Source organism: Haemaphysalis longicornis, unplaced genomic scaffold (genome assembly GCF_048455015.1).
Source record: "Haemaphysalis longicornis isolate Haplotype H1 unplaced genomic scaffold, Haemaphysalis longicornis Haplotype H1 scaffold_7, whole genome shotgun sequence".
In the NCBI taxonomy this organism is placed as follows: Eukaryota; Metazoa; Arthropoda; class Arachnida; order Ixodida; family Ixodidae; genus Haemaphysalis; species Haemaphysalis longicornis.
This window is the reverse complement of record NW_027526422.1, coordinates 83,131,113-83,152,242: the sequence shown is the minus strand read 5'-3', so window position 1 is coordinate 83,152,242 and position 21,130 is coordinate 83,131,113. Positions and strand designations below refer to the sequence as shown.

Genomic DNA, 21,130 nt, shown 5'->3' with positions numbered 1-21,130 from the left:
CATTAGGCTTCTGCCTTTTCTTAATGTTAATCGGATACGTTAATGATGTTTTGTAGTGCTGAGTTTGTACAGCTTGTGGCAGTGCCGCATGACTGACAGGCACGCGGAAACCGTTAGGCGAAGTGAACTTTTCTTGAAGAAAAAACAGCGCAAAAAAAAAAAAAAAACGATACAACAGGGAGTAAAGACAAACACTTGCGTTGTTTGTGGATTTCATTATCTCTTCCTTGTTTTTGATTCTAGTACATATTCGTTGTTCTTCTAAATAAAAATCAGTTGGCCGTTCAGCGCAGTGTTTGTCTTTACTCCCTGTCGTATCGTTTTTTGGCGCTGTTTTTTCTAACCCTTAGGCCAACTAAGTCCATTTTTTCGTGAGCTGGCTGCGTTGGTGTTCATGCGGCGCAGAATGATCCACCAGACTGGTTGAATCTTTTGAATGCCTGTATCGGCTTGCCTGACTTTTAAAGGACCCAAAGCGCAGTTGAACTTTGTGATTCTCCATTGATGCCTGCTAGCCTTTGTGTTGTCTTTTAGTCGCTATGTATGATCGTGAATGTGCTTAAATTTTTCATGCATTAAAGAAAAAAAAAAGTCATGTAGCCTCGAGGTAGATTTCTGGGCAGTGGCTACTGGCGCTGACGGCCTTGGTTCGGCCCCCAGCAGTTCTGCTTTTTCTTGAGAACTTTTTTTTCTAATCTCCATTCTACGTGTTGTTGTTAATAATGGCGATTTGGCATGTTTTAGATGGCGTAATTAGGTTTGAAGCATAGCCTATGACCATGTCTAATTACGTTCTGCATCACGCGAACAGGCATGTCACGTGGGGCGCTGTGCAGCGAAGCGTTTGGAAACACGCGACCCCACCTGCCGCCTCGCCTCTCCATATAAGCGCCGCGCCTAATAAATATGTGCATCACCGTACAGCCGACTGTGCCTGCGTCTGTCGGGACGCAACAATGCCGAAACATTAACCCTCCCCCTCGAACATTTCTATGTGGCCTCAACGAATAAAGCTATCTGTAACTCGTGATGTGTCACACTTTCCCCACACAAAGGCCTCCATATTTTCACAGGCGACTGCTTATACTGCCCCTGGAAAGATGTCTTCCCGTAAATGGATCTGTGTTGACTAGTTCATTTGAAATTAAAGATGTGCAATAGGCATGTACGGCGCTCTATTGCAGAATATGACGTTTGGTATTCAATGCAAGGGTAAGAACCTAGATCCTTCATATTTTCATACGACCCGTTATATTTTCCACAAGAATGTCTTCTCAGCAATGTATCTGTGTATAGTAGCGAAGCTGACTTAAAATAAAGGGGCTTGTTGTAGCACAGCGCGGCTTACACATTTAACCAGAGCTTGAAATGGGGCTAGTTGGTTTCTTACTCGGAACATTGCTGGCGCTAGGCGGGACAAGGGCGACGAATTACACACAACTGGAGCGCTCCAGTTGTGTGTAATTTGTCGTCCTTGTCCCGCCCAGCGCCAGCAATGTTCCGACTTACACATTTGTACGGAAATCCCCCCTTAAAGGTTTCTGCCATTTTTTCCCCTTACACCTCATCCTGATGCCGCCTGTACGGATGGGCGCAACATTAAGGGCCGTCGCGGTCGCGCTAACCTTGATGCCACTGCTTGCAGTCGGCGCTTGTACCAAACCATGCACTGTCCCGGTAAAACGAACATCTTGGTATAACGAAGACTGACTCAGCGCATGGTTCAGTAACGGCAAGGCTCATTTAAAACACTGGAGGTATGATCACCGCACTTCGTAAATGTGGCCGCGAGATGCGACATCATTAACTGCCGCGTAACATGCTGGATTACTTACGCTCTGCGCTCATGTGGCGGTTTATTAATTGCAGCATCTCTTTAGTAATTAAGATAGCCCACACGGAAAATACTCTTTCCGCATGCAAGAACATCGTGCAGCAACATGACTGAATAAGCAATGAAACAATTGTCTGCTGCAATCGTATTATTATATTAAATCGCATGTTCGTATCCGTCAGCCGTGCGTCTAGGCAGTGTTGTAACTTTTTCAACACCTGCCCACTGCGTCTTCTACAGCGTTAATGGACCTCCGAGGTGACAAAGCGCGCTCTAAAATGCTGTTTACTGCTTGGCACGGTGTCAAGGTGGTCGGGGAAGCCGTTTCTAATCCCGGCACTGCTGTCATTTCGCCCAGCGGTGGTCTTGAATGAAATCCCTCACGTGTCCTTGCTACAACTCGGCAATCGCGAAGGGATAGAGCAACGGGATGTAAGAATCGCAATAAATTGCGCGCACACGGACTACATTAAACGAGCAAAAAAATGGCGCTACCGCAAGGCGCGTGTCTTGTTGCGGCATTATAAAGTTGGCGCAGTTGGGCGAGTTCCCACTCGACGATCGTAAACACGGAATTAAGCTTGTTTTTTTTTTTTTCTCTGCTCAGTCGTGCTCAAAAAACGGGCACCAACGGAAGGTGCTCCGTAAAAAGTCTCCCCTGGACAAAATTCAGCGTCCATGCCGTATAGTCGATTTTTTGTAGAACGAAACACCGTCCGTTGGGGCCTGATTTTGCAGCACACACAAGAAAAGAAAACAAGCTTCAAACTTGAATTTTATTGCACGAAGTAAACACACACACACAGAAAAGTCTGAAAAGACATGCGTTTCCATAAAAAACAGACGCGAATTTCCGATACCTTGGTTGCGGAGCTGCTTCGCTTTTAAAACTAACTGATTCGCGTTTCACTGCACAACTCTAAAAGGTTTCTGAGTAATCAAGCATCCAAGATCATCGTCCGGATTTTTAAGCGGGTTTTCTTGACCGCGTCAGCATACGTGGGAATCGACGTCCGGAAAAAGTTCACCTTCTTTCTCGGGATGTATATAGTACATCCTTGCAACAAAATTGTAAAGGAGGAGGGGGGGGGGGGGGTGGTATCAATAGTCCAGAAATCACATATCCCAGGTTGCGAGTGGCTCGAACAGCTGTTAGTCCCGTGCGGGATTAAATGTGACGAAATTCTCGCGGGAGTTGAAATACAAATAAAGGCACCTGCGTTGAGGTTCCGGCTTACGTTAAAAACCTCAGGTGGTCTGAATAATTCCATGGCTCTTCACTGCCGCACTCCTTAGAGCCATAGCCCAGGGGCTAGTTTCGGTGCGTAAAACTACTTGAGATTTTTGAAGAACCTCAGTATTGACGTCGTGTAATAACCACATTTTTTTTTATCTTGCGGGCACGCACACACGCGAGCGCATTTACATAAGCTTAATGTTGAGTTGTGGTCAGTTTAAATGTGTCATTTCTACGCGTGGGGAAATTACCATGACAACATCGCTTCAATTATTGCAACCGTACTTAGCCACCGCATTAGCCCCGGATAGGGTTCGCGCGTTTAAATATCTATTTTCAGTTTATTTGCCGCGGTAGCTGCAACTGGTGAATGCCCGGGTTTCATGTCGCCGTAGCAGAAAACGCCACGCGTGCTTCACCGTGCGCCCACGCGTAGCGCGGCGAAGCTCGCCAAAGATGTCGACGTAGCTATCAATGTACAAAGTAGTAGATACTGTCGAGTTGCGCCGAGCAGCTAAAACGTGTTTATTGTCTGTGCATGTGTATGCGCCCTCCGCCAACGCGAGCGAGTCAGCAGCTGGAAGATAGCGTAGGGCAAGGACAGCGGAGGGCATCCGCAGCTGAGTATTTTCCTGCACAGTTCTTTCTCGTTGGTTCGGATTTTCTTCAGTCGAGATGAAGCACCAGCGCAGAAATCTGGCGCAGCGGGGTCCCTGTCCGCGGAAGGCAGATGGACAGGAGTTCGAGAGGGATGACGAAGAGGTAGCGGAAGCTGAAGATGCGTGTCGTCTATGCTTAGTGGTTTGGCGTCTAGAACGAGTACGGACGCACCACTCTGCGTTAGCTAAGCGGGTTGCACAACTAGAGACAGCGCTAAGTACCGAACGCGACGACCCCAGTACAGCTGAACGAAAGTTAGAAGTAGCTGAACAGTAGCTGGACTGGATCGTCGTTTCCCGCCAAAACAAGCAAACAAAAACAATAATAAAAAGATGAAGCAGAGACAATCACTGAGGCGTCACACCAGACGTAGTGAAAGACAACCGCTACGCCAATGCGCTGAAGGAGAGTCAGGCTAAACGGGTCGTAAAGCAGGTTGTGTATAGAAAGCAGTACGTGGCAGATGGCGTCATCATAGCACCGGACTCGCACAAAGCGAGAAGGTGCTTGTGATTGAAGGGGTAGATAATAAACGTGTGTCAGGGTTGGCTGATTTCCTAGTAAAACGATGCAGGCGATGATGAGGGGAGCTGAGGAACAACTGGCCACGACAAGCCCTTGTGTTCTCGAAGGAGAGACCGCGTGGCTTGGCCAGGAGGTAGCGGAAGGTGCAAAGGATTTGCGGGTGACGGCCCAGGACGTGCTGATCGCAGTCTGCACCGTTCCAGACGTGACTAAGCAGCAGGGCGTGCACACCGAGCAGGCGGCACTAGCTTATAACAGTGACATTGCGAGGCGTAGTACGGAACTTGTATTCCAAGCGATATACGTAAGCAGGGGGACAGGGAGCATCGGATAAAGGCAAGCTTTCTCACGGGACGGGATTCACTTCAGCCACAGTATAGGTAACAAACAAGGTAGGGTGGCGTTTAGAGGGGGAGGACGGTAGCTTTTAAATGCAGAGCATTTCTTAGCCTCGCCTCTTCCTGCGTCGGACGGTGTCAACAGTACCGCGTCCGCAGCAGGTGCGCCTCTCCTTCCCTCCTCTCTCTCAACAGCAGCTGGCGCGCGCATGCGTCGTAGTCAGCCCGTTCGCTCCGTCGCGGTCTCGGCGTAACAGGTGCGTGATAGCAGCGCGGTGGGGCGTGCAAGGGCGCGCGCTGCTTGCGCATGCGCGCTCTCCCCCCCGTACTGCTCTGCCTCTACTGCGCGCGCTGCAAATATAGCGGCTAGCGGTCGCTCGTGTTTCAGTCACTGTGTTGCTCCTTCCTTCCTTGGTTGACGCTCGTGCCCACGTTTACTCGTGTCTGCTACTCCAGCATCACGGAAGAAGCGATGGAAGCAACACTGCCTTCAATCAGTACTGAGGCCCCAATGCTCTACATTTATTCGTGTTCCCCTCGCGGGAAGGCGCGGGAATTTTTTTAAGGAGGCCCCCGCGAAGCTAAAGACGGCATCAGCCAGGTCAAGTGCTAACCTCACAGACCTATGGACATAGCTCAGAACGCGTAGAAAACCCACATAAGTGGAAGCAAGACAGGGGACAATGTAGTAACAAAGAATAATGAACAAGCAATATATAGACCACAAAAGTGGCAAACGAAAGGGGGAAAGTGCCACTATTTACATCGCTACATGTATATGCAGAGCGCAAAAAAGCCTGAGCAGTGGCTGGAATAGTGGCAGCGGATAGAGAGGGGAAAATTAGGATATGTGGGGCCATCTGAGAAGAGATATTAACGAGCTGAAGACTCAGATGAAATCGTCTTCGTTGGAGATACGAACGCCCCTCAGAAGATTTGGATTGATACACAGATTACATCCCAATGACTCTCTTCTTGTAGATGTATTTAAGGAAAACTGGTTCGTAATAAACACAGAAACAAAGTGGTGGACAAATGGCGTAAGAATGCAGTAACACAAAGCCTAACACATATTACAGTCTACTCGTACAGAAATCTACTTTAAGCTAAAAAAAAAGCGACCAGTGAGAAATGCATTGATGAAGTTATTAGCTTGCTGCCGAAATTAGGTCAGGAAGATTGCGATTTTTTTACCAGGAAATCGGCATCCAAGAGCTGGTGAACAGTTACGAATAATTCGCGAAAGGTAAAACCGCAGGGCCTGATGGTCTCACTGGTGAGTTCTACCGACCCCTGGTTTTTGTTATCACAGTTTCTTCATCAAATTTATCGCGGTGTTAGCAAGCTCAGATATCTGCCACCTATGCTTTGCCAAGGTCGCACACATTTTTCTCGTCCCGAAAGGTGATGACCCTCATAAACTGTGCAAAGTGAAAAGATATCGTCAGATTTATTTATGTAACGTTTGCTGAGGTTTCCGCCAACTGTCATCAAGCGGTCATGGAGCTCCCAGCCGGCGACCGTCAGACAGAACTAATCTTGAAACTGCAAGACCCGTACATCAGTGTGTCACCAGAACTCTAGCACATAGCCCAAGTGTAAGTGGATTTGGCAAAAGCCTTTGATCGTGTGAGTTACCAATTCCTCTAATCATGCTGTACAACATGTGAAAACTGTATCATGGCTTACCGACGGCATTCGCGTCTGTTATGCCAATGGCTCTACCAGAGTGATTGTCAAAAATCGGTTGTCATCCAAAACACCTCCTTTCATCGGTTCTTCAAGAGTGCTTTGTCATCGGTACTGTTGTGCTTGTACACACAGCCGCTATGTGTGCGGGTACTACATGACCATTAGGTTCACTGATTTACGATATCGTCATTAAAAATACGAATTCCAGCATGTGCCAATGACGCAGCTTTTTTTCAGCGACAAAGCAGGTGTGGGAGACTGTTTTTGCCACTACGCAGCAATTTTGCAAAATTTCAGGTGGTGCCCTGAATTTGGAAAGGGGCTGTGCTTTTTTATCTGCGGAACTAGGCGCAGCAACCGATTATTTCGCAGGAACCTATTGGCATACTGACGTGAGGTGCTGAGGTGCTCCCGCCTCGCAGTTTCGTAATACCGACTCGCGTGGATCGGCGCAAGTTGTGAAATTACAGCGCCACACAAATGGTCGGAGTGGTCGGCAGTCGCTTTTCTTTTCTCGTTCCAGTGCGTGCAGTACGCTTCTTGTAATCTGTCTTCCCTATATTTAACAGGTGTTACATTGTTCACGGCTCACAATACAGGCTTTTTAACGGGTTTTCGGGACTTTTATTTGGTGTGCGCGTAGTGAGCCCATGCAGCGTGATAACCACGTTCTTCCGGTTGTGCGACGCGGACTTCGGGTTCTCCGCCGTATCCTTCGGCCGCTCCTTTCTTGTTCATTCTTATGTCGACGTGTTCAATATCCTTTCTTGAAAGGTGCACTACAAAAATATCTAGCCCATTTTGCTCTCCCTGAAATTATTGTGTCATCGATGTCTGTTCATGCACAGCTCCCCGTCCCACCCTCCCCTTTGGTTTTTCTCACTTTCTTCACCTCATTTCTTTGTTCACCCTTCATCTGAAAAGCCCTGTCATTACCGTACCTCCTCAGTTTTTTATGCAAGCTCTCTCTCCTCTCTCTCTCTCTCCCCCCTCTCTCTCTCTCTCTCTCTCTCTCTCTCTCTCTCTCTCTCTCTCTCTCTATCTCTCTCTCTCTCTCGACGGAATTTCTTTTCAGTTACTAAAATTAACTTTCCCATTTGTGACAGCAATTTCATTACTTCACCTTCGCCCCCGTCTGGCCTAGCAAGTCGGACGTCTATAGTCTGGCTGACCTTCTCTCGTGGCCCTACATATGTTGCCTTGCGTGCACCGTCAAGAATGGCGATGCACTCACTCAAGGCCTTGCTCTTTTTTTTTTTTTTTGTTTAAGGGATACTTCAAGAGGGACAACGAGAGAAGCAACGCAAACGTCATGTAAAATACACCGGTGCACGACAGCAAATTCAGTGCCCGTGATCTACAGCCGCAAACATCATCGATCAACACCACTCGTATGTCTCCATAGCGTGCCTTGGCTGTTGCTGGACGGACAACCAATTTCAGCCGTTAAAAAAAATGAAAGAACTGAGAACACCTTATCGCTTAATCGTAAAACAAGACGGCAGACCAAACGTGCCCATTAGAATGCGCGCACAAAATCAACTCTCTGGACGCGACCGCCAGCCAAATGTTTATACTACCTCAATGCTCACACGCCCATAAATAGTTCGTACCTTTCGATCTATGCACGTATATACTAATTTATAACCGGTATAACCAGCTGGGTGATATCCGACCTCCTAGTCTCGGTGAGTTACGCGTTGGTCAGACGATCTCGCCATCACGCTCAATTTATCTGCTGTGCGTTCTTTAGACAAGCCCCGCGGTGACTGCCGCAAAACAGTACAGATTTATGGCAAGATAAGGACTCGGCGGACGTTTTTCTCCCTGTAGCTAGAACAAATAGCCCCGAAAAAAAAAAAAACAACACTACAGTTGAGGCTGTAAACACCTCCTTGAAACGGAGTACCAATGCTGATGATAACTAAAAGGGTTAATCGCGCGATTTCGGCTTTCCGACTTGTCGGGGAACAAACAAAAACCATCTCGTAGTGGCAGGGCTTCCTGGTCATAGAACCAACGAACCGCTAATCTAATGAACGTGGCGCTGGTAGAAGCCATTGGCCCTGACAAGAAAATAAACTATAAGTCGTGTCTCGCGCCCCGGGGCATTCACCAGCCTTTCGTCGTCGCCAAGCAACGGTTTTTCGGGCAACGCAGCGCATCGTTTCGTAAGCTCGTCTCTCTGCCGTTGACGCAACCGTTCACGGTTTTGCAACAAAGCAGTATAACGCTGTTTCGTCATATGCGGGATGTTATATACACCTCGCTTATTTACGATGGGAAAGCGATGCGCGGCACAGTCCGAGTAGGACGGCTTTTCCTGACAGTCGCAGGACAAAAGTGTATGTATGTATGTGCGTGTGTGTACATATATACAGAATCGGAGGCCAATAAAGTATTTTATTGCCGTGCTTGGGCCGTTAGAGTGGACGTAAGAATCGACACAAGTGCTGCACAGCCCAGAGGCGAGAAACTAAGCAGCACGGCACGTCGTCGTGCTCTTAGTTGGGTATAATGGGGCATTGCGATGCGTTGTCCAAGGGTGTACCATTTTTCCTAATGAGTCAGCTCTTGAGAATTCATAACCTGCTAAATTACAGGCTGGCAACTAGTTATTGAAAAGAACAAAGATCTGGGAGTCGTTTTCTTAGTTCGTTGGCGAACTTGAAGCCAAACATTGTGCACACTCGTTCACCTGAGTAGTGGAATGTACCGCAGCCTAGAACCAACTATGGCCTGCAGCTGTTACGGTCCTGCTTGCAGCGGCCACTTAACACTCTTGCTTTTGAAAACATTGATATAAGCCTGTGTTCCTCAACAAAATTGTATGGCCACTTTTCCTGCTTGTGAAAAATAACATTGTGCAATGTTTCTGTGTTTGTTGTTGACATTATGCCTTGTAATCCACTGTATTAATACTTGTGACATATTGCGATTGTAAGATGTAGTTGTTTGTTCTTTGTAAGTTGTAATTCGTTTTCTTCTCTCTTATTTTTTCTTTTTTTTTTCTCTCTCTCCACTTTCTTTTTGTTTTGTTATTCGTGCTTTTGCTCTGCTGCTGCCTGTCAACTTGGATTTTAGGGCTAGTCAAGTTGCCTAGCCGCAACTTTTTTCCCTAAATATCCTCCATAAATTGTACTTCTTTTATGGAAATAAATCGCACTGATCGTCGCGGAGCCATGGCGTTGCCCTCCTTCGACCGGCGACAACGTACACTTGCAAAACACTTGGCTTATTTCCTGGTGCTCGCTCTGCGCCGAGTTTGAGCAAATAGAGGATTATGCGTGTAACAAAGAGCGAAGATAGTTCTGCTACAGGGACATGCCGGTTGCGCGGAGAAGCACGCACGCATTGCATACGAAGCTTACGTGGTGCGCGTAAACAATTTGAATGGGAGGTACCACGGTAGTTGACGATAAAGTTATTTTAATTGCCATGAAAGTATACTTGCTCAGTGAGGTGGCTTATTTTCGCATTTCCATCTTCACGGCGATATTTATTATTAAGCTAACACAAATAATTTATGCCTTTTTTTTAGTGCAGGTGTAGTTCTCATCCGCAGGGCCGCGACGGAGGCATTCCTATTTGAAGTTTTTTTTTTCTTTTTTGGCCAGAGCAAGGACGTGTGAGTCGACCGCTGCGACCTCGTATCCAGGGGCGGATCCAGGTTTTTTTTTTTATGGGTTGGGGGGGGGGTCAGCTTCTCTCAGTGACGATGGTGATGATGATAATGATGATGAGAAGGAGGGTAGTACACTTTTTTATTCACCGAAATTTGGGATAACCAGAAATACAAGAAACATGCTTTTTCTACGACCAGAGGGGTCGTCTTCTTGGGGGTATAAATTCCGAAATTAAGGTCAGGACATGCGGACCCCCCCCCCCTGGATACGCCATTGCTCATATCAGACCGACGGACGGACGGCTGGACATATTTCTGGGGGACTTGGCCTCATAATGCATGTGCATTAAAACACTGCTACGCCAAGTCCAACACGTCAGAACGCCCGATTCGTGCTCTTTCTCCGAGTGTCTTGCAGTAGTTTCCCACTCACTAGTTGCTCACGAAGTTCCTTTTAGTTTTTTTTTGCACTACACACCACACCACATTATACTGAGAACGCGTCACTCCTCGCCTACCAAAGCATCTTGCGCAATACTTTCACACTTGGGCAGCCGTGTAGCCCGAAAGGGCGCAGAAGCCATCGAATTCTTCGCTAATGTACTCAAATCAACCGCATAATGCGGAAGGCTGACAAGTGCGACCTTCCGAGGCTCCACCCGTTCTAATCAATATCTAGCGGCCTTTTCTCTCTTCCAAGGGTTCGCCGTCCACGGCAATCGTCGAGGGAAAGAGCGACTGGCTGCCATGCGTGCGGGACAAACGATGAACGGTCACTCTCGTTCCACCAAGAAGGGCTTCGCCGTAGAGGTAGTGTTCTACATGTACTCAGTGCTTTCCCGGTTCGGAAAGGTCACGGCGCCAGCCCCAAGGATACTGCGGCGCCACGCCCGCACTATATCTGCGGCTGTTTTTAGACGTCAACCGGAGTTTATTTCGTCATTTTCGCAATGTCGGCGTTTTAAGATATCGCAGCTAGAGAAACTCTCACTCATGCATCACAGCGCTGATTGTAAGGTTTTGGTATCGACCAATCGACCCAAGTACTGCGTTCGGCCTTAGAGAGATTGCAGATGGGAATCTGGGCTTGGTCACTCACGTCTGCCGTCGGTAGGTCTATACTTCCACGCCTGCATCACGGAACGTTGACGTGTAGGATGAAATTGAGCTGTGAAGCTTGAAATTGCTAAATAGGATGTCGGTTACTATACGGGGTATTATTTCGGATTTCGAGCCCAACCACTGCTCATTAAGTAGTTCCACTAAATATGGTCTAAAAATATATCGATACTCCTCATAATCAATAGAAACTAAATCCTTAATGTGTGTACAAGCGCACTTTTCATATGGTAATAGCATTACCTATTGTTTTTTTATGGGATAAAAGATATAGACACCTGTTTCTTCTGTCTCTATAGGCACGTTGCGCTGATGTTTGCCTCGAAAGCAGAAGCGCCGTTTTCTATATCCTGGTGGTCCGGAGGGTCGTTTTTTGTAGGAAAGATGCCACGCATATCACGGGCTCGGTTCATAGCATGCATATTACGTAAGTGTCGGTGCCCTGTCCGAGACACCAACACCCGGGATTATCACGAGTCACGCACGGGCGCCCACACAAAGAAGGCATCTAGGGTAACGTCACGATAACAAGGCCGAAAAGAACGAACAATTTAAGTGGCACATACAAAGATAAGTTAGTTGATATTGTAGCCGACCAATCAGATTACAGATAATACCAATGGCAGGGGGGTACCGATGCATTCATCACGGCCGTCTTTCTTTACACCGTATCTCAGTTTCAACCTCCTAGATCGTTGGCACGGCACGCTGCAGGCGATGGGCGATAACTGCTCGAGAAATCGCCACTCCTTTATCGATGCCCTAGCGTGCGCTTGAGACAGCTTTAGTGGAAAAAGTGCTGCCTTTACAGCGGCCTCTGTGCGGTGGAATGTGCCTATTGCCTCCTCGACATTCCCCCTCTTTCGAATTGTGGCGACCAGGAGCGGTATTCTCGTGTTTTTCCATTTTGAAAACGTCCCTTTTGCGTCCGTATTATTGTGACGTACTTGCAGGTGTAGGCGGGCTTTGAGTTGACTTTTGCGCAACTGTTCTTGCAAACACATTTTAAATGACTAAACCTATTTTAAACTATCTTTTGTGTGTTCATTGTTCCGAAAGCGAACCTAAGCAAGGCGACGAAAAATCGTCTGCTCTCAATCGTCTGCTACGAGAAGCCGCGGCCCATACCTCCGCCGAGCTTGAATGGCGTCACATCCGGGTGTTCGCTTTTAGCCAATCAGGGCTTGCTCAAAACGGACACTTTTAAAACGGACACAAAATCGACAAAACACGAGAATACCGCCCCAGGAAACAAAAAAAAATGTACGGAAGTGCAGAGCAGTGATTCGCCATAATGGACTGTAGCGCCGTTATCCGCTCACTGTCATCACCCAATGAAATTCAAATTTCCCGCCTTCGCAGGGCTCGCGCGCCCCCTGCCTGAAACTGCACCAGCGGGAGTTCTGTTCTTTTTTGTGCTTGCTTTTTCTCCCGCGTGCCGGCGTTGCACTGCCACTTTTTTTCGCTTACTATCGTAAATTGGGCCCATCTCCCCGCGAGGGGGACTCGAGTAAATGCGTCGCATGGGGGTGGGTGTATTGCGTTAACGTTTAGTATTTGGGGAGTTGGTGGTAGTGAATGCGTTGTATCAGCAGCTTCTTGACGTAGTTTGAATGAGTCTAGGATATAAGGCGCGTTCGTGGCCTCCCATTCTGTGTCGGCTTTGTGGCGCAGTGGGTAGAGCACCATGTACATTGCGTTCCGCCCGCAGGGTCGAGGGATCGAAACCAGGCGCCGGATGGTATTTTTTTATATAGTGTAGGGGGAGGGGTGCGGACACGACTACGGACGTCAACGCGGGTGACATCGTGAGTTACTGAAATGCTCTGCATTTAAAAAAGGGGCCCATGTGCGCGTGGTTAACCAGCGAAGCTGTAAGGTGCGGGCGGTGTTTGCCATTGGCCGTCGTCTCTGGAGATGTGCTTTACATAGTAGCTCCGCTCTCCTGCGATAAACCTAAACTCCTCTCTAACTTGTTTTCTTCGCGCATGAGCGCGGGGTACCAACGGAAGAATTTTACGCGCACACGGGGACGGCCGGATTAACCTTTCGCAAAGCCGTACAAAGCTTCAATTTAAAAGATGAAACACTCAGCCTGCAGGCGTATGCTTACAAGCCACCTGCGCGACAGTATCCCTGTCCGCACGAGACAAGCGGTCTGCGCTGCCGGTCTGCCCGCACTAGGCAAGGCGGCCTTGCCGCGTAGAGCGCACTTTCACTGCCGAGACAGGTGCGCGCCGATTTAGAGAAACAAAATATTAACACTGCGACGTCTGGGACGCCTATAGCACGCATGACCGAACAGAAGTTTGCGAGCTTGCAACAGTTGGTATCTGTGCGTGGGACGGGACGCGCATGCACCGAGAGACATGTTTCCGGTCTTCTCTTTTTGCTCTAAAAAAAAAGAAGACAAGGGGAAAATAAGAGTCAAGCGCTTGCTCCACTAGCATGAAGCGCAAGGCTGCGTCAAACGGAACAGGCTGCCGGCCTTCAGCTCAAAGATAGAGAGCTGCAAAAACAAAGAGAGATATAGAAAACCTTTACTAAATGCTGAAGAGGTCAGCCCCACTAGCGGTAGGGATTGCTACTCCAGACGAGGGTGAATATACATACAGTGAAATGAAAGGGGGAAAAGAGAGAAAGAGAAAAAAGAGAAGGACCGTTCTTGAGTTACTGTATGTAAAAAAAAAAAAACCGCATATCCAAGGGTCTTACGCGCCTAGGCTATGCGCCCGTAATGCAGGGCTACAGATTAATTTACGCCACAAGCTCCTAGGGGCAAAGCCCCTTAGGTGCTGCGGCTGTTGGCGTCTCCTGCCGTCATTCGTCGTAACCGTCGTCTCATGTAGTCACAAAACTGAAACGCCGGGAAACTGGTTTACGCCTCGCGAACGTAATGCGTACTATAGTAAAACATCGCGACACTCGTTTACGCCTCGCGCTAGGGAGCTTCATGCTTCAAATACAAGAGACAGCAAACCTGCATACCTCTACCCCCCAAAGGTTTCATCTGCGTTGGCAAAAACAACAAGGCGATAAGAATACACTTATACACTGCATGCTTCACCCCTCCCCAGGTTTCCCGTTAGTGGAGATGGCCCGGGACTTTTTTTAGGTTCGCTTTCGGTTTTCTATTCGGTTTCGGAACCGAACCGGTCTTTTTTTTTTTTCTTGCACCGAACCCAAACCCGTACCGGTATTTTTTGAGCCCGTCGAACCCCAGCAGGAACTTAACCTAAAAAAATAAAAAGAAAGAAGTGAATGTTACCGGTTCCCGACGAAACGGCTCGACCACCCATTGTTGGTAATGGGCGGTGAATGCCTTTCGGTACGGGGCATCTCGCTCGAACTAAAGGTTGCCGATGAGGTTTTACGGCTGAGATCGTCGCCCTGTAGGCTACACAAGTGGTGGATTCAAACAGGAGTGAAGTGATACGGACAATCACTCCCCGCCCACCAGCCATCTCCGATAAGCAAACGATTCGATAAATCACTGAAATAAGGGAATTATACCCCCAGATGCTTCGATAAAGACGCTCAAAGTGAGCAACTGGAGCTATGTATAGAACTCAGGGGAGCGTGAAAAGGGGTGTCTGGGTTTGTTCACGCTTCAGGAAGCAAGCGAGGAAGCTGGCTAGAGCCGGAATCACTCAACCTCTGTGCTGCTTTAGCCTCCCGACCTTTTTAAAGATGGCGTTATCACTGTTTACGAAACAGCGCTTGCGAACACCGCGCGACTTGCTTTTTATAAATGTCGACGGCTTCGATCCGACCGAGCACACGATGTTCCGAGGAATTACAAAATACTCCGCGTGTTTCAACGTAACTCCGCTAAAAATGGGCCCTAAGCTTTGTTTTGATGCGTAAACATTGTTTGGCCAGTACACCAACGCGACGAGCGAAATACTTTTTTCTGCCCAAAAATACGCATTCGGCGAAGTGAAATAATCGGTACACCAGCGTACATGCAGATAACTGCAAAAAAAAAAAAAAAAAACAAGAGAAAAAATTATACAACAAAACGAAACGGGACGTCGCCCAATTTGGTTGTTGATAGCCGAAATTTGGCTATTGATAGCCATATCAGCCAACCATTATCCGCCCACGCAGATGTTCCAATTTTTCGGCGCATCTGAAAAAATAAGATTAGCTACCGGATCAGGGAATCGAGCCCACGAGCTCATGCTCCGCAGCATTACGCCTTAGCCACCGGGAAATCACTGGGGTGAGGTAAACCTAACGCGATAGATTCCACCCGAACGTATGTCCTTCTGCCCTGTCGCTTATACTATTTTTGCGTTAACTGTTGTTGATATCCCATTTATTCTTCAATTCCTTCGCGTCTTCTGATCTGCTTCCTTCTTACACGGCTGGTTAACGTGTGTTCAGTTGCGTCACACGCCACCGTCACTCTTGTCCAAGTCGCTCAGTCTTTTTTTAAAGACGATAGTCTTTCTTGGGCTACTTGAAGTGAAATTTCGGTCTGCCTGCCTGTCTGTAACCCGATTCATCTACCCGGCCAAAGTGAAACAGAAGCTGCACAATAGGTTTATATACCAAACATTACGGAAATATGAGGCAAAAAATCAATACACAAGGGATATTTGCAGTGTTTCTTTGTAACAAATTCATGGATGCTTTATTTTTACGGTAGCAAATGAAATACTGCATCCACTGCATAAAAAATTCACTCCGTCGCCTGCTGTCGCCCTTGTCACTTTAGCTTATAGCGGCATTTTAAGAAATCAAACGGAAACAGAAAGGTTCCACTAGATGGTTTCCACGTTCCTCTTGGAACACGTGGTTCTTTTATAAACGTTTAAGTAGAGCGCCTCGATTCCCGCGCGTCTCCGCCGCACGCCAACGCTGGCATCGAGCACTCTGCCTGCAGCAGTGGAACGCGGCAAGTTTAAATTGACTTGAACAAACCTCTAACGTGTGTGGGAGGAGCGCGGCGGGAGAGGAACAGCATGATAGGTGAGCGGGGAAGCGAAGGGACGCATTTACTTGACAAATGTTGACGAAAGACTATCGTCTTTTGTCGACATCTTCAACGAAAGGACCAAAGGACCAACGAAAGGAGCAGATACGCGGCCAATTATTTCTAAAGATTGACAAATAAAAATCCGCTTACATATCTTGTCGATCCCAGATGGCGTGTGGTTTTGCGGTGAGGCGGTCGCGGTCGCTTGAGGAACACACGGCGTGCATACAAACAAGGCTGAGAGGTCGCAGCATGCACTGTGCACGGGTACGCACATGCATGGAGAAAAATGGGACGGTTTCCCGGAAAGCGGCCACTTGTGTGGAAGATTCCTGGAAACGGCGCATGCGCACAGTCTCCTGAAGGGGCGTTCTTCTGTTTGAGTACTTGCTTGTTCAAAGAGCCCTGAGATATGCAACGCACTTGGAAGTAACAGGCGAACGCTGACGCCTCACGCGCGGTTATCTCGTGAAGTTGCGTTCGGAATTCTAAAGAGACAAAGTGTCTTACCTCACGTCGGTTACATGAAGATAAAACTCGCTGTTATTCTTAGGTAAGAGGTGATGACAGACAGCGCTTTTTTCACAGCGAAGCTCGTTATAACTTATGGGCTTCTGTCACTCTACGGGATTTTCGTGTACGCGTGTACAAATCTGTGGCGGCACAAACGATCTGCGGCAACGCCAACTTTATCGCGAATGCTCAAGCAGAAGACGGCCGCGACTCTCCTTTTATCAACACTTCATGGACAAAGATTCTACGCCATTTGGCCGATACGTCGACTCCACCATTACGCCTACTTTCACCTACTTTTCGTAATTACGTAGCTCATAGTGAAGTTGTAGACATTACAGAATTCCCGTCTGCTGCAAATACATGCGCTTCTGCGGACAGCCCTGTCCACGTTTTCTAGGATAAAGCTCCAGTCCTTCCAAGTTTCATTAGGTAATCACAAAGCCATAGTCACTATATCATTACCAAATGATGAGAAAAACAAATAAGTGTACATCCTCTTACCGTGTGCGTGATTTGTATTCTCAACAGCTTCGCTGGTCATCCACCTTCACAGTCGGAATGGCTTGAAATTTTTGTCCTCTCCGCTTTACAAGAAGATAAACCAAATTTAAGTGTATAGGTGCCGGCTGAAACGGCTGAAAATACGCTGCGCAACAGTAGTCGCGCCACTGTATATGCGGTACTATGTCCAATTCGATAATGGTAACTCAACTAAGCGTAACAAGTCTTATCGCGAGATATTCAACACCGCAATGAGCAGAGATGAATTTTGCATTGAAGCGCGTTCAAACAAGGGTTGTACGCTTCGGAGTACGAACCTCGTTATAACGAACTAGTATCGGAACAGTAATTTAGATCGTTATATCCGATATTCGCTGTAATAGTAGAGATAAAAACCTGTTCAATCCAATCGGTAACCTGGCTCCCGCAAAAATCAGTGTATCAAAAACGCATTATTTTATGTTTCGAAGCTACCGCACACAAAAGGCGACCTTTACCGTTCTGCTTGAGGCATACCAATCTCAATGAACAAGAACATGACCCGCAAAATTACAACAGTAGAAAGTTCATTTGACAAAACAGGCCTGCGATCCTTTTTTTTTTTTTTTTTTTTTAAGGAAGGTTGTGATCTTAGTCTGGTGGCTGTTCACGGCACTGAGCGGGATGAAGTTTTCCGCAGTGCCCTCGAAGAAAGGGGCCTTTTCTACTTCAGCAGTTTTGGACGCCGGGAGTTTTTCCAAGTAGCTTCTCGGCCTACTGGTCAAACATTTCTTCGTCATATCCGATATCGCGCGCGGCTCTCACAGTTTCACTTTCTTTATAAAAGAATAAGTGCCATTGAAAGGAAGCGGGGCCAACAAAGTTTGTACGTGGTTCGCGATAGCCGATGATTCTCTATATCAGTGTTCCTTATAACGATCGAGGTCCAACTGTAGTGGTAATAATAACCGCTGGTAAAGGCAATTAACTAGCGAGGAGTTCTACCTTTAATTATTTTGTTAGCAGCGGAGCATCAGTATTATATTTTAGTTCAAGCTAGACTCTACACCGCGGATAACCCGAACCGCAGGCGACATGAAAAAAAAAAAAAAAAAAAAACAGTATAACAAACTAACAACGGTATGACGATGTTTACGTAATGGCTTCTATATTCCAACGTCAGAGAATTCGCACGAACGTCAATGACCTTAAATGCTATTATAGCCTTAAAGATAGCTCTGCTATGTGGATAACCCGGTCCCCAAGCGACATGAAAAGAAAACTGCTTGACAAGCGAACGATATGTTTACCTAATGACGCCTCTCTTCCGAACGTCAGAGAACTCGCACAGACGTCAACGAGCTTTAATTAAACTAAAAACATTATGCAATTCGAGAAATAATTTTAGAATAAATTGGAGAATATCGCGGTATTTCTAGTCGATATTTCTTCAGAGAAACAAATCTGATGGATCGGTGACAGAAAAAAAAAAGGAAATAAAAAGGATAAACGATGATAAAAATATCTCAGCCGGGGCATGCGAACATACTGTACAACTTCTCCCATGATTTATTTACTCGATGTGAGCATACCACCACGACTAACTACGCCAAACCCATTAATTTCACTCACTGTTTTATTTATTTTTGCGATATTGGACTCAGTACAAGAGTGTTCAATTTCGTCATGGTCCCAATAGGCATCGAAGAAGAGAGACTCTCCTCTTTCCTTTCCGTTTATAGTTGAAATACCAGCCCCCGCATTACGTTTTGTAGTAGTCAACCCGCGTACGACGCCTGCGATATGTTTACACGAACTTCCTCACAACGGCACGCCTGCATGAAAGTGACCCGTCAAAATTGCACTTCGCTTGGAGTGCCAGATTACTGGCACTCATACATCCTTCACTTACGCTTCATTCCATTTCTTCTCTTTCCAAGAGGGAGCGTGCCTATTTCAGTAGTAAGTGTGCGGGATTAAAGCACGTGTATCGATGCCCCGTCATTTGAATACGACTCGCATTGAACTGCAGTCTCAAGTGCAGCTGCCAACTGACCAATAGGAAACTAATTGTTACCTGTGGTAGCAAATCGGCTTACTTCACGTGCTTCCGACTGCCGACAGTCACTGAACTTCGCACAGCACATTGCGCTAGTATTTTAATCGCGCAGTGAGGCTGCTCCAAAATTACCAGCTCGCAGATACGCGACGACCGAACAGTGACATTAAACGAAAAAAAAAAACAGTACAATCATTGGTATTTCCTGTTCTTGTTCACGGCCAAGAGCGCGCGACGTTCTGAAGCCCGCATTAAGTGAACCTGTTCGGATTTTAGTTAACGCCGCGTCCGCCTGTCCAGCGCGCCCGTCCCAAAGCGGGGCGGGCCCGAGGAGAGAAAGGGGCTGTCCCAAGTCGCCCTCTAACTACAACGGAAAAGAGAAGGCGTCGTTCCCCTCACCGTACGCTCCTTGGAAGCGACGACCTTGGACGCTAAACGGCGCAGGAAAGCCACCGCAGGGACAGTAGGAAGCGAGACAGGAGTCACATTGCAGCGTCGGGCGCTCGGTCGTGCGCGCAGCAGTTGTCGTGCCCGCACTAGGCCTAAACTCCCAGCGAAGACGAGCTGCGGGGAATGTGCGTGTGTACGGCGCCCGCCGCAACGCACAGAGCACTTCGACCAACGTGGTTCAAACAAGAACAACCAGAACGGCGCCCGCGGCAGAGGCGGCGGCTGCGGCGTCGTCTGCTCTCCGGAACAGACGACCCGGGTGCTCGCGCTTTCCGGGGTACACGCTTGTGAAGGCGCGCAACAAAAACGGAAAATAAAACGCGTCTCGATTGAGGGGGAGATCGTTCTGCATCACAGCGTATCGGATCTGACAGTTTATTTTCTCGGGCTCTTAGGAAGGGCTCGGCAGTCCGTGCCAGGAAGCGCACCATGCTTCGAGTCGCCGCGCTTTCCGAAAAGCAGACGACGCCATCTGGCTCATCCGGTGGACACGAACGGCAGGCGCCTATTTCAAATATTCATGCAACGTTTAAACGTGTAAACCACTTATGTTTGCAACATTGGAATGGCAAGTTTAACGCACCGACGCTACACAGGCGACGAGGCGCGCCGTAGTAGGAGGGCTCCGGATTAATTTGTACCACCTGAGGATATTTAACGTGCACCGACATCTCGAACACACGGACGTTTTCGCTTTTCGCCTCCATCAGAAAAAAAAAACATGTAAATAGCAATCTTTAATGAATGGTGGCCGCGTGCAACGAGATGTATGGAACCATGAAGTAACCTGGCACAGAACTGAAGACCAGGTATAGGACGTGGATACAGTGCTGTCTCGTTCGTACCGTCGATGCGGTACTAACTAGCCAATTAAAACCCCTAATATTCGGTGCTAAGCAGCCAATGTGCAGCGCGTTGACGGCGTCTGGTCGAGCTGGGGAGCAAAATTTCGAGCCACGGTCTCCCGAATTTGCTCTTGTTACCTTTACCAGGCCCTTTGCAGAGAGCAGGCCACGTGCTCCCGTTTTTGCCGTAGCAGTACGCCGCGCTGTACTCTACACGAACCTCGAATCATGGCCTGGCCCACAGGGCTTCGTGTACGCTACTTCCACCGTGCTCCTGAGTCCTGTCTATTTCCGCAGCGTTTAAAGACAGACGGTCTAAACTTCTCGCTTCGCTCTTTAATCCTGTATTTCATTTCGTAATCGAAGTCCATATAAGGGAAATACTCGCCTTTCCGTTTCCATAGGGTCAAAAGGTAACACAGAAAAAGTGAGTTATACGGCCTCACAGGTGACTAAATGAAGAGTGAAATTCCACTCTTCATTTAGTCTTCAAAAGTGAAATTTCACTCTTCAAGAGTGAAATTCCCCTCTTTATTTAGTCACCTGTAAAGCCGTACAACTCACTTTCTCGGTGTTACCTTTTGACCCTACGGAAACGGAAATGCGAACGCACATCATAGTCACGCGCACCCCCCTCTCACGTTTTCGCCCTAGCGTCGCGCAGTCGAGCACCTCGTGCGGGCACAGCATACTACCCCCTCCTCTCCCCCACCGCACACTTTCGGAGAGCGCTGGCTCGCGCTGCCACGGCGAACCGCCCTCCCTT

General features: G+C 47.8%; 1 protein-coding gene across 2 annotated transcripts in view; it reads right to left on the bottom strand.

The window, feature by feature from the left end:
• Sarm (sterile alpha and armadillo motif) overlaps positions 1-21,130 on the bottom strand; it is a 175,375-nt gene that overhangs the window by 150,764 nt on the left and 3,481 nt on the right. The window contains exon 1 of one of the 2 annotated variants that reach the window (XM_077677929.1): positions 19,469-19,675. The exons of the other annotated variant lie outside the window; for it this stretch is intronic. The gene's annotated coding sequence lies outside the window, so the exon portion shown is untranslated. Of the gene's footprint in view, positions 1-19,468; positions 19,676-21,130 lie in introns of those variants that run through there. 2 annotated transcript variants of the gene reach the window in all.